Consider the following 14,209-nt stretch of genomic DNA (forward strand, 5'->3'; position numbering starts at 1 on the left):
TAAGGAGAAAATTTACAATTACATATGGGACTCCTATTTCTGTTGGCTATCTCTTCTTGTTGCTCTAATTCACAACATGGAAAAACTTAACCTAACTAAATCAACTGTATGTCACAATTAACTATTTAAATGAATGAAAAGCAGAGAAATCTGCAAAGGAGATGTTTGAATGATAAAAATCTGTTAGAGAGACCTGAGTATGAAAGCATACCCAATGCAAGTCCTCAAGTCTCCACAGCATTCACTTTCTCTACAATCGAACAGATTTACTTATTCATTTTCTTTTTTTTTTATTGTAAACAAATAGGATACATGTTGTTTCTCTGTTTGACTTATTCATTTTCTAAGACCAAAAAGAAAAAGAAAACAAACTACAAATGTTGAGAAGGGTAACCCATTGCAAACACGCTTACATCTGAGAATTCAAACTCTGATCACCTGACAATCTGATGACAAGAAAGGTAATATATTAATTAAAAAAAACTCAAACTCTGAACAGAAGATGTGATGTATTCATGGGGGAACCCCAAGTGTGCACAGTGCATGAAAAGAACATTGACCACTAAGCAGATTCTGAGACCTTTCTTAATAGTTCAGTATAGTTCTTGTTTTTTATTCCTTGTGATGCTGGGGATTGATCCCATTGTCTCGTGCGTGCATGATAAGCAAGTGCTTTACCACTGAGCTCCATTCCCAGTGCTTCGGTATAGATTCTGATGTTGTGAAAAGTTAAGTGATTGATGATAGGGCACACTCAAGTCAGAAAAACATAATTGAGGTATCACATCATGGGAAGAGTTCTATCCAAAGCAGTAAAAATAAAATATTGTTATTTGGTAATGATATTTCTCTCAAGATAAAGGTGGAGTGATAGGTGGAGACAAAAGTGGAGAAAGAATAATGTTGGGCTGTGGTTTTTCAATGCCTTCTTTTTAATGGAGTTTACATTAAAAACTAGCCATCTTCTATTGGACAACATATTAATTTTTCAGATAAAATGTATAAATGGATATCAATGTATTTTAGATTAACAGAAGGTGTGAAATAAATGGTTAATAGTGATGCCGGCTATTACAACTTCACTATTAGTATTAAAATGTCCTGCTTTGCTCCCCTCTCACCATCTTCCATGTGCTTTTGTGACAGATATTAATGGAGCCTTTGGATTATTATACACTTTGGCCGAAGCAAGTGAATGACCGTTTGGTCTGTTCACTGACTTCAAATCACATGTTATCAGTGAAACCTTCACTGCTGGGTTTCCTTTCATTGTATCTCCAAGCTGACCATTTCCTGTCAATGTCCTTAGAACCAAGAATATACTGAAAACTGGGGTCAGTCACTATGCTGCTAACTCCACACTTCTGGCTTTGGAAGATAAAGCAGTTTTTATTTTGTTTTGTTTCAAAATATTATTTTTTCTTTCTTTTTTTTTAAACCCCTTACATTAGATTTTTCTATGATTTGCTTCTAATTAAAAATCAGCAAGATACATTTTACACAATATATGGCATTTACCAAAGATTTGCCGATGAAAAAGTGAATTAATTTTCTTATTGTGCACATTATGGTTCATCCAGGAATTTGCATGCTCTGGTGGGCACACAGTCTTTTGATATTGCAGAGTAGGAATAAGTCAAATTTGAATATGATGCTTGTATGGTCATAGAAACTTAGAAAATAGTGTGTGATAATTATTTCATGAAAAGTAACCAATTTTTAGTCCAACTGTGTTAATTAGAATTATCATGCAATATCTTTTAGACATCTATCTACAAATTTGGGTTCTTATTTCTTCATCTTATCTTGAAAAATAGTCATGATTTTGATCATTTGGAGCAAATTGAACATATCGATAAATCAAAGAAAGTAAATAAAACTCCAAATAAATATGAAGAGAGGATGACTCTAAGTGTCCCAGGTGGCTAGAAAACAGTTAGCACAGCTGCTTGGAATTGTGACAATCATCCTTGCCCTTCGGATTTCTCACATTATTATTACACTGGCTAATGACCAAGGTGTGAAGGATTAGGATTTTGAGCTCTCAGTAATTAGCAGAATACAACCTGTTTTGATTGGAATGACAGAAGGAAGAGGAAGCCTGTTATATGTGGGGGACATGGAATGGAGAAGTAGTCAGTAGCAGGAATAACTAATTGCTTATTACTGAAAGGTTTATTATTGTGTTGTCATTGCTAATATTTAAGTGAGTGTCTTCCCCTTCAGCTCCAGGTCACATTTGCTGTGAGGGAGAGCTGTCCTTGTGAGCAATGAAATCAACTGTTCGCTGAATAAAGTGGAAAAAAAAAAGTCACCTGAGTCAGGAGGTGAAATGATCCAATAATTTTATGCAGTCATGTCATGTGACAAAGTATGTCCTTAATCAACAGATCTAAAGTAATTGCCAATAGGTAAAAATCAGAGCTGGATTCTAGCACAGGCAGATTAACATAATTTTGACAGGTGCAAAGAATAGCTCTCCCCTGGAGAGAGAGAGCCTGGGAAGGGGTCTCCAAGCAAGCTCAACCAGGGAAAATGTAGTGTATAAAGAAGAGAGAAGACAGTAAATATCAGTAAATATAGGACTCAAGGAAACAGGTCCTGATTTTTGTTTTTGTACAGAGTAATCCTCTGAGCAGGAGTAAGAGTAGAGAAAAGACACTTCAATTGTATGGTTGTCCCCAAATTTGTTTCTGGTATTATTATTGTCTTTTTGTTTATTCACTGATATGTGGCTGGTTGCTGTTTTAAGCCAGCTACTCAGTTTCTTCACTGGTTCAGTGCCAGATGAACGGCTCTCTACTTCTCAATGGAAATTTCTGGTTCTCTTGCAATTATCTACTGTAGTGTGATTTTTCTTTCTCTTTGCAAGTTCCAGGGGCTCTGCCTCTCTGTTACACACACTCCAGGGACAGATGGCTGAAAAAGACACCACCTGTCTGACAAAAGAGGGTACCTGGTTGGGGTTCTGAATGTCATGCTGGGTAGCGGTAGCTGTCACTGGTGAAGGACCAGTTGTTATATAATTACACATTCAGGTGCTTGATAGTATTTAGTTTGGCTACTGCTTATATACTGCTTCATATTTTAAAATTTGATGTGTATGTACTTACATCTTTAACTCCTGGAAGACAGAGATAATGTCATGTTTCTTTTAGAGTCTCCGAAAAACACACCATGCAACTAAATAAATATTTGGATTAAATAAATATTTGACAAATAACATTCAACACTGGACCAACAGCATTCATGTGGTAAAGTGACCATTTTATTTAGCATTATATTTCAAATGCTCATTATAGTGCCTGCACATAGTTAAATGCTTCATGAATATTTAGTGAACTTTAAATTTTTGAATTTTAAAAATTGTGAATTATATTACCAGTTGAGGTTGAGATTCAGGGAAGGGAAAGGAGAGTGGAAGTGAGGCACTTCTTGGTTCTCTGAGCATAGGCAGGCCATCTTTTCACATTGGTTTCCTCTTCCAGATTGGTCAATGGTCAAAAATACCAGCAGAGTCTAGAAAGCTTGAATTGGATGTAGTTAAGTTTGCCAATTCTCAGAGCTAGGATGTTTGCTCTACCCACTGATCCATGCCCAATTCCCAATTGTCTCTTCAAAGATGGACTTGGACTGACCATCTCACTTTGTTTTGGTGAGGAGGATCAGCTTATGTTTTTCTGGTCAGGTGATTTTATCTATTTTAAATTCAGAACATACAGTTTTCATCATTTTTATACTTTAAAGATAGAAAAAAATACATTTTGTTTCTGTAACATTTTTTTGTAAGACTGATTATAGCTCATGACTATATGGTCACTTAGATTCATACACAAGGCAATGGGTTTCACCCTGAATTTGTTCTGTCATTTTCAACACATTTTCCATTGTATCCTGTTTCCACACACTAGACTAGGGACAAAAGTTAGGTATCATGCCTGGGGCAGTTTTTGATCTTTTGCCTGACATGGCATGTGTTCATTGGTATTTGTGAAATGTGTGAGTGAATGAATGTGTGTGTGGTCATTGTGTTTTGTCTCTTATTACCATCTTTTCCTTTTAGAACTTCTTTTGAAACGAGTTGTTATTTTTCAGATTATAATATGTCCATCTCCATTCTGATTCATGTCCATGTCCTGTATTTTAAGACCTCATGCTGGGAAATCCTAATTTCCTATGTCATAAGGTTGGTTTGACTAATCAGGATCTTCTTAACCTTGTTTTTTCACAAGTTCCCAGCATTCTGATTCATGATCTCCTCATTAAAACTAGAAGAAAATGCACAGTGAGGACATTTTACATATACTCCTTTGGTTATATATTTTTTCAACTTTGTTTTGGTTCACCAAATTGAAACCAGTTCTATAACTAGAAAGTTAAAAAATAAAGAACAAGAAAAAGAAGAAGGAAAATCAGTTGAACAGTTATTTAAAATTAAGATTTAACTCTTCTGGAGTTAAAAAAAAAAAACAAAAAACCTTTGTCTAACCATAACTATCTAATGCAGTGGAATATATTTAGGAATTCCTTTAGAAATTTTGAATAAAAATAAATGTTCGTTAATTTTTTAGAACATCAACACCTTAAACTCTAAGTTTATAACTTAGGTCTTTTGACATCACAATTACTTTTACTACCAAAAGAATAATATTTTAAATGAATGATCCTTTTAAAATTTGTATGGTTCTCTTCATAGAAGGTCTTTAGATGAGGTAGTGCATGATTTCTCTCCTCATATTTATAAGCAATTAAAAGCAATTAATTGATTTGGAGAAGTTTTCAACAGGGTACTATTATGAAATTTTCTGATTCCATTATTTTTCCACCTAAGATTCCTGAGCCCTTCCTATGAAATTCTTAGGCTTTTTTTTTTTTTTTTTTTTTTCAGAAACCTTACATATTTTAGCCTCATAATTTCTGTCTCCCCAGAAACCTTTTCCCTTTTTTTCCTAATCTACTACCTGAGGTAGTTTTTGAATATAATCTTTGATTCTACAGTTATAACCAGAGGATATAATAATTTTTCTTGGAATGAAAAGCTTTGAGAACTTTCACAAATTCTCAGACAGTAACAGTTGACCTTGGTCGAATCCCTCTCTGTCCCATCTGTTTGGCCCCTGTTCCCAATGCCTATCTGGAGCCCAGGGGCTCAACTTTCTGATCTGGTATTAAGTGGTCAGGAAAAGATGTTGGTTAGTAACTTAAATTGTATCATTTTCAGTAACATATTTTATCACAAGATTTATGAACAGAATATCCTTGAATATTCTGAGGAATGACTGCTAGCGATGGGATTTGGAGGAGGTAATATTTCTCAGAGTCTTATGATGACCACTTGCTCCACCTAGACCCAGATAAATTAGGAAGCATTGGGCAAGTGAAATTTATAATTTCAGTTATTAAATGATTAAATCCTGAGGATCTAATTTACAACTTGGTAATAATACTGAACCCTATTGTATACTTGAAATTGAGAGAGGATATCTTAAGCTTTCTAGACTCACAATAACTATTTGGGATGATGGATGTGTTAATAAACTTGATTATCGTACTCATTCTACAATGTATATGGTTAGTGAAGTATCGCATTATATACCTTAAATATATACATTTTTATTTGTCACTTATACCTCAATAAAGCAGAAAAAAGAAAGTAAACATTTTTCACAGTAGGTACAATATACAGGGTATCAAATAATAGATAACTTTCTCTGCTGTTGTAAAATAACAACAATGAAAAAACTTGCAAAAGGCTCACAAATATACTTCAAGAAAAGGTTGGTTTTGTACATAAACAGGAATAGCGTGAAGGAGTTACACAAGAAGAAAGAATGAGGAAAGAATTTGGTAATACATGTCCATATACACAGGGAAGAGCCCAACTACCAGACTCTGGAATCCAACCAATTTTTGGATGAAGGAGAGATGTGATATAGTGAGTGAGTTCTGCATAAGTCATTACTAAAATTTACTGATAAAGCCTTAGAATTAACTCTCAGATTCAATGACCTAAGACTTAAAACCTCAAGTCTTCAACTTTTGTACTTGAAAGGTTAAAAATTACCTTTAAAACATACACCTTTTTAATATTTTTTATATTATCTCGAGATATTTCCTGGAACATTTATGTATATATTTTACAATTTGTGGGTGTCTGTATGTGCATGTTTATAATGTCAATTATTTTTTCTAAATCTATTGTTTAGATAGCTTTGCTATATTATTAGTCTTCTTGATTTTTGCCAATCTAGGAGAATAAAACAGAATCTCACTACTCAGATTTTCATAATCCTGATTATTGATGAAATTGGGCACTTTTTCATGTACTAAGTGTTCATGGTACTTCTTTTTAAGAAATGCCTGTAGATGTTTTCTTCCTATTTTTCCTATGACATTATCCTCCTTTTATTGATTTGTGGGAATCCTTCATATATTCTGCTCATTAACTGTTTATTGCAATGTGTTGTCTGAATTCATTGTTCTAGGTGAGTCTTATTTTTCCAATTTATTTATGGTGTCTTCTAAATTTTTAATTTTTACCGTACTGAGAATTATCAGTCCTTTGTAATAATAGATTTTGTGTATTCACTGAAAAATTCCTCACTATTCTGAGATTGGATTTTCCCATAATGATGTTTTTCTATTTTGCTCCTTAGAGTTTTAAGTTGGGTTTTCATTATTAAAACCTTAATCTATCTGGAAATGATTTTTACATGTGTTGTAAGATTGTCATCCAATTTTATTTGTTCCACGTGATGACCAATTGTCTGAGCCCTGTTTATTGAATATCCTTCCTTCCTACAGTTGTTAAATTTACTCCCTACACCATCTAATAAATGCTCAAATAAACATGTGCCTGATTCTGGGTTTTCATTTCACTGGAGAATCTGTCTTTACTGCACTATACCACACTAAAGTTACAACAGCTTTACAGTATGTCTGAATAACTACAAGGCAGGTCCTCACACTTATCCTTCTGTTTCAGAGGTTTCTATTTTCTTAGTTATTCACTCTTCACATGAATTTAAGGATTGGCCTGCTAAATTCTACAAAAACTAGGAATTATGAGAATTACATTAAATTTAGAGATAAATTTGTCAAGTGGCAGTGCTATCAATTTTTATGTGTTGATTTTGTATCCTGCAACTTTACTAAATGCTTTTATTAATTCTAATATTTTTGGCTTAGATTCTTGGGATTATTGATATATAAGATTACATCACCAATAAACAGAGATGATTTGACTTCTTTTTTTTATTGTAAACAAATGGGATACATGTTGTTTCTCTGTTTGTACATGGAGTAAAGGCATACCATTTGTGTAATCATAAATTTACATAGGGTAATATTGATTCATTCTGTTATTTTTCCCTCCCCCCACACCCCTCCCACCCCTCTTTTCCCTCTATACATTCCTTCCTTCCTCCATTCTTGCCACCCTCCCTAACCCTAACTCTAACCCTAACACTAACCCCTCCCACCCCCCATTATGTGTCACCATCCACTTATCAGCGAGATCATTCGTCCTTTGGTTTTTTGAGATTGGCTTATCTCACTTAGCATGATATTCTCCAATTTCATCCATTTGCCTGCAAATGCCATAATTTTATCATTCTTCATGGCTGAGTAATATTACATTGTATATTTTCATTTCTTTCTCTTGCCTTATTACTCTTGCTAAGACTTCCAGTAGTATGCTGAATAAATGTAATGAAATGGGCATTTTTATCCTATTCCAGATTAGAGAGAAGGCTTTCAACCTTTTCCCATTCAGTATACTGTAAACTAGTGGCTTTATATATGACCTTTCTTATATTGAGCTACTTTTCCTCTATACCTAATTTCTTTGACATTTTTTTCCACAAAGGGATGTTAAATTTTATCAAATGCTCTTGGTTCTATTGAGAATATTGTATGGTTTTCGCCCTTCTTTCTGTTGATAACTTTATATCACATTTGTTGATGTGTATACTCAAAACTATCCTTGCATCCTTGGTATATATTGCTTGTTATTATGGTGAATAATATTTTTAAGGTGCTTTTGGATTTGTTTGACAGTGTTTTGTGAAGACCTTTTGCACCATCTCTGTTCATGAAGAAGATTGGCCTATTGTTTTCTCTTTCTTCTGTTGTACATTTATCTGGTTTTGGTATCAAGGTAATTCACAGTTTGGAAGAGTGTTTGGGAAAATCTTCTCTTCAATTCTTGGAATAATTTGAGAGCAATTGATAATCATTCTTCTTTAAGTGCTTGGAAGAACTAAGCAGTGAAGCCTTCTGGTCTGGGGTTTTTTCTTTGATGGAAGACTTTATTGCTGATTCAACCTTATTTTTTGTATGTTCATGTTTTTTCTTCATGATTCAATTTTGGTAAAGTGTATGTATCCAGGGTTGTCCATTTCCCCTAGGTTACCAAATTTGTTGATATATAGTTGTTTACAATAATCTGTAGGCCCAAATCTCCATCACATTGGTTTAGGACCAGACCTCCTTAACAAGACCCCCATAGCGCAAGAAACAAAAGCAAGAATCAATAAATGGGATAGCTTCAAACTAAAAAGTTTTTTTCTCAGCACAGGAAACAATAAATAATGTGAAAAGAGAGCCTACAGAGTGGGAGAAAATCTTTTCCACACACACTTCAGATAGAGCACTCATCTCCAAAGTTTATGAAGAATTTAAAAAACTTTACAACCAAAATACAAAGAATCCAATCAATAAATAAGCTAAAGAAATGGACAGACACTTCACAGAAGAAGATATACAGGTGATCAACAAATATATGAAAAAGTGCCCATCATCCCTAGTAATTAATTAGAGAAATGCAAATTAAAACCACCCTAAGATTTCATCTAACTTCAATTAGAATGGCCATAATCAAGAACACAAGCAATAATAACTGTTGGCACGGATGTGGGAAAAAAAGGCACACTCATACACTGCTGGTCGAGTTGCAAATTGGTGCAGCCACTCTGGAAAGCACTATGGAGATTCCTCAGAAAGCTTGGAATGGACCCACCATTTGACCCAGCTATCCCGCTCCTCAGTTTATACCCAAAGGACTTAAAAGAATAAAATTATGGCATTTGCTGGTAAATGGTTGAAGTTGGAAATTATTATGCTAAGTGAAATAGACCAAGCCCAAAAAACCAAAGGCCGAATGCTTTCTCTGATAAGTGCATGACAATGTATAATGGGGGCGGGGGGGCGGAGAAGAATGAAGGGAAAAAAGTCTGTAAGAATCCTTTCTATTTCTGCAATATCTGGTAATGTCTTCCCTTTTAGCTTTGATTTTATTTGATGCTTCTCTTTTTCCTAATCTAGCTAAGCTTGTTAATGTGGTTTACCTTTTCAAAGAACCATATCTTTGTTGATGTATCATTAAATTTAAAGTCCTGTCTGACCTTTACTAATGGTTGCATTTTGCTCTCATGTCTGTGGCTCCATATTTTATTTAATTAAATATTTTGGTACAGTTTGCATTGGCATAATATTACTCCATAAAGGCATTCATGTCCTAATCACCAGAGCCTGTGCCTGTTGGCACACGTGTGTGAAAAAGGGGAATTAAGGTTGTAGGTGGAATTCAAATCACTAGCAGCAGATAGGGAGATTATCCTCCACAATCTAGGTAGGCCCAATCATGATCACAGGGTTATTAAAAGTGGGAAAGGAGGCAGAAAATGTGGGTTAGAGAAAGAGAAGTGAGTTATAATAAAAGCATAACCAGAGAAAGATAACATTGTTGAATTTGAAGATTGATCAAGGGAGTCATGATTCAAGGAAAGTGGGAGGCTTTGGGAAGATGGATAAGGTAAGGAAATAAATCTATTCCTAGTGGTTTCAGAAAGGAACATGGTCCTGCTGACATCTCAATTTTAGGACATCTGGCCCCAAAATGCTAAGATAATGTGCTGCTTCAGCTACTGTTTGTGGTAATTTGTTACAATGGCAATAAAAACAAATACATAACTATTATATGCTGTATTGCATTACTCCATTGTCTTTCTAGTTTGGGCTAAGTAGGGCTTTGTTCTGCAGGACTTGGTTGACTAAAATATAGACGTTTATTCGTTCAACTTTATCTGGTTATTTTCTTTTGTACCTCCATGAGATTTAGAGAATGAAGAACAAACGTGTAACTCAATATAAGTCAATAAATTTTGTTATCACAAACCTATATGAGAGATTTGGAAGGATGGACTTTAGAGCCAATCAAGGAAATCTGATTTTATATTACCTGTGCCTTTTACCCATCCAAATTTGTCATATATCTTTTCTTTAGAAATAATGGAGAATTGTTTGTATTTCATATCAACTGGTCTTATGACTGACTGTAAGTGTGGCTATATTTAATTGCCCAGTGGGAAATGCATTAAAGTTGTCATCACCATATTTTTGCTTAGGCTATGGTCTATTGCAAATGCAAATTATGAGCATGTTTGGGACAAAATTTTGCAAGGATATGAGCTGGAATTTATTTTAAAGTACATGAACTCATCTTGTCCATTCCCTTTCCTTTTAAGATTTAAATATAAAATTAAAGTTACCCACTATTTTATTAGTCACAGCACATGTGAGTATGACAGACCTTTCAGCAACTGAGTCAAGGTCAGAGGCAGAAGATACAGATTAGATTGTGCTGTGTATCTATGTCAGTAGCAGATGGAATTATGTGTGAGAAGCCCAGTGATGATTTAGACTTCTCTTCTCTTGCATCTCTGCCTTCCTTGTATCAGCTAGAATGTTTTCTCCTACAAATATCCTGAAATCACACTTAAACTGGTTGAACAACAGGGAATACACTAATTTTTACATAACAAGGCTTCAAGAGGTCAGGCGGTTGATTTAGTGCTCCCCATGGTCATTGCAGACTGTTTTTTTAACCTCTGGTGTCTGATGCCCTCACTTTTAGCTTCCTTCAAAAGTGCTGGAAGCTGTTCGCTGTCTCTTCTGGACGTGAAATTGTGAAGAGGAAGAAGAGGAATGACTTTTCATGTGATTCTCTCCTAGGAGGGCAGGAATATTTCTTAGAAGTCAGAAATTCCCTTGTCTCGGGGGCAGGATGAAGCCAATTGCCCACTCCTGACTCAGTCATTGGCAAGGAGATCCATGTCATCCTTAGAACAGTCAGTTCTGCTCTTGGAGCTGAGGGTGGGGTTAGTCACCACTGAAGCACGTGGACAACTGTGGGAAAGTTCTGCTAGGAAAGGAAAAGGGACGACTTTGACAATGGGCAAACAAGCAGGTATCAAGTACATAACTCAAACATTTGATTTATTTCTTTAGAGTTCAGATTATTCCAGGGAACTCAGGTGATCTCAGAATTTAAACTTCCAGTGTATGTCCTTAATAAAGAGTTTGAACTGAACAGAACCTAAGATGCTAACTGTCTTGTTCTGATTAAAAGAAAATTCTCAGGGCTGAAACCGAGGATTATTTGGTCATCCAATTTCCCAATGAATCAGATCATGAAAATGAAACACCAAAATCCCATCAGCACTCCTGGGCATTGCTTTCATTTTCCAAGCAAGTGTTCCCGTGTAACCGAAACTAAAAACAACCTTGTTTTCTAAATAGAGCAGTAGTTCTTCAGGAAGAGAGAAAAAAGCAACCATTTCAAAAGGTGTGGTGACATTTGTTTCAAGTCATTAAAATTTCTGAAAGCATGCACTGGAAAATGGCTCAGAAAATGTGTCCTAAACTACTTGAAGGCAATATATCAATCAGAAAAGTGGAAAAATTAATGGAATGGCTAAAATATATATGTATATATGTCTATATCTACATACATATAGTTATCTCCATCCAGACAATGGAATAACATATGACCTTTAAAAATCACACTTTAAAGCATAGTAAATGACATGGAGGAAAATATATAATGAAGTATTAATTAAAAAGTAAAACCAAAAAAAAAATGACATTCTTATTCCTTTACTAAAGTAATGACAAAGATACAGGAAATTTTAACTTTTTTTCTCTATGCATTTTGATGCTTTCCAAAATTTCAATGGTTGTGATAGATTGTTTTGTTATCATGTGTTCTCTGCCTTCCCTGTGAAGGAAATATGTTTTCACAGCCCATCTCCTAGGCAGGTGACTTGCTGAGGTCAATTCAAAGTGTTAGGTCATGTCTGACCAGAAGATGAAGAACCACTGTCAGGCGCCATCTTGTTCCCCTTCTGCTGATTACAGTATGTCCAGAGGGGGCCTTTCAATCCTTCTGGTTCCCTGAACCAAGAGTCCACATGGAAGTCATATGGAAAGAAGACAAGAAATAAACCTTTGTGGTTAGAAGCCATTGATGTTTGGGGGCTGTTTATTACATCAGCATAACCTAGGCAAAATCTACTGATATAAATGTTCATATGTTTTGGGTTTCAACTCATAGAAAAATAAATAATACAAAAATCACACTATAATATATAACTTTCATTTAAAATCACATCGTAAACACCTTCAGAAGGAACAACCAGAGCATGCAACTGCACTCTGGAACTTGGGGAGAGTAGAAAGAAGAGGGTTTGCTCTAAGCCCCTTTGTACACTCCTGTTGTGCAGATAGTGTTCTTTCTATTTGGCATGAGCATCCTTTATTTTTTCGGTTCTACTCTTTCTTATGAATGCTTTTGCCATCCCAATGAATTACAAATCACCAAGCAAAATAACTATTTACTTTTCTCTCTCTGTTTCCATTCCTATCCATTTTAGTCTCTAATCCCAAGGGTCACCAATAGTACTCTAATGGTCAAATTAAATGGCCTTACTTAGTCCTTACCTTCTTGGCTTCCTTTCAGTTCTTGACTCAGGTGTGCACCCCAGTCCTTAGGGATGACTTTCCTCAAGTGGCCCACATGACATTATAATGTTTGGTCTCGTAAGCTACAAGAACCACTCTTTCTTCTATTTAGCTGGTATTTCTTTATTTTCCTTCCTTTAAAGAGCTTTTCTCTTTATCTTGTTTTCTCCTGTTTATCCAGAAATAGCTTTTTTGTCATGCATATTCATTTGTTTCAGAGATATGCAGGGAAATGAGCAATGTATTTGTGAGTTGCTTTGATCTATTTTACTGGGAAACAGTGGCATGACTCCTGGTACACAAATCCCTCTGAAGACGTCTGACTTCTTTGAGATCAGTATAACATTACACTACTGGAGTTAAACCCTGTCTTCATTCATTAGCAGAAAATATTCTCATTGGTAAAATTATTCTAAAAATTGTCCCATGACGATTTAATATCTAATCTTATTTTCTGGGGCCTTTACTTATATGATATATGATCACTATTTTTCACAAACCTACCGCACTCGACAACAAGAAATATTAGTGATCTTGGCAAGATTTAAATATGTTATGTAACTGCCTGGGACTCCAAATCTGAGTTCATGGGCTCTTATGTTAATGTAGAAAAAGAGCCAAAATCTAAGTTAACAATTTCGTAGAGCCTACAGCAATGACACACATGCCTAGAGATGTTTATTTTGTGCAGAGCGAGGAAAGCTTCTGTAAAACTTTGCTGTTTTCCCAGTTACTCTATTGGAATTTAATTAATGGTTTTCCCATTTTAAGCATTTTTGATGAAATAAAATTTGTATTCATTGTTAGAAAAATTCATATTCCCCTTAAAATCATGTTTTGTGGTTATTCATCTTCACATACAATGCTGTCCAGAAGAGATGAAATGTGTCATGTTTTTAAAGACCCCCAGAGAAAAAGACTTTAGAGCTTATTTTTGGTGACTTATTCCAATGACTAAATCCCCTCAGGAAATTATTTCTCATCTAACCTGAATATTTCACAATATGCTTAAATGTTTCCTTTTGTTATGTTCTCACTAAAAATGTCTGTAAAGGAACTCTCTTAACTGAAAAACCATTTTTTAAATTCATCCTTGCCAACTTTCTTTAATCTAACTCGAGTCTTTAGAAAAAAAATCTTAAATCACTTCCAAGACACTATGAATGCTTTCCAATGAAGGTGCCCATTTAATCTCCAATTTTAAAAATTGCATTATACAGATTCATTTTTCCTAATTTACAGTTGTATTGTTCAGCATATTCAATATTGTTCCCCTTTAAATATGGGCTATTATAAAATACATGAGTTTAATTAGAATTACAAATACTTCTTTAACAAACAAAATTTCCATCAAATTTATACAAAAAAAAAAAAAAAAGATGACTTGAGATTTTTCTTTTTCTGTTAA

Source organism: Sciurus vulgaris (assembly GCF_902686455.1).
Source record: "Sciurus vulgaris genome assembly, chromosome: 5".
NCBI lineage: Eukaryota > Metazoa > Chordata > Mammalia > Rodentia > Sciuridae > Sciurus > Sciurus vulgaris.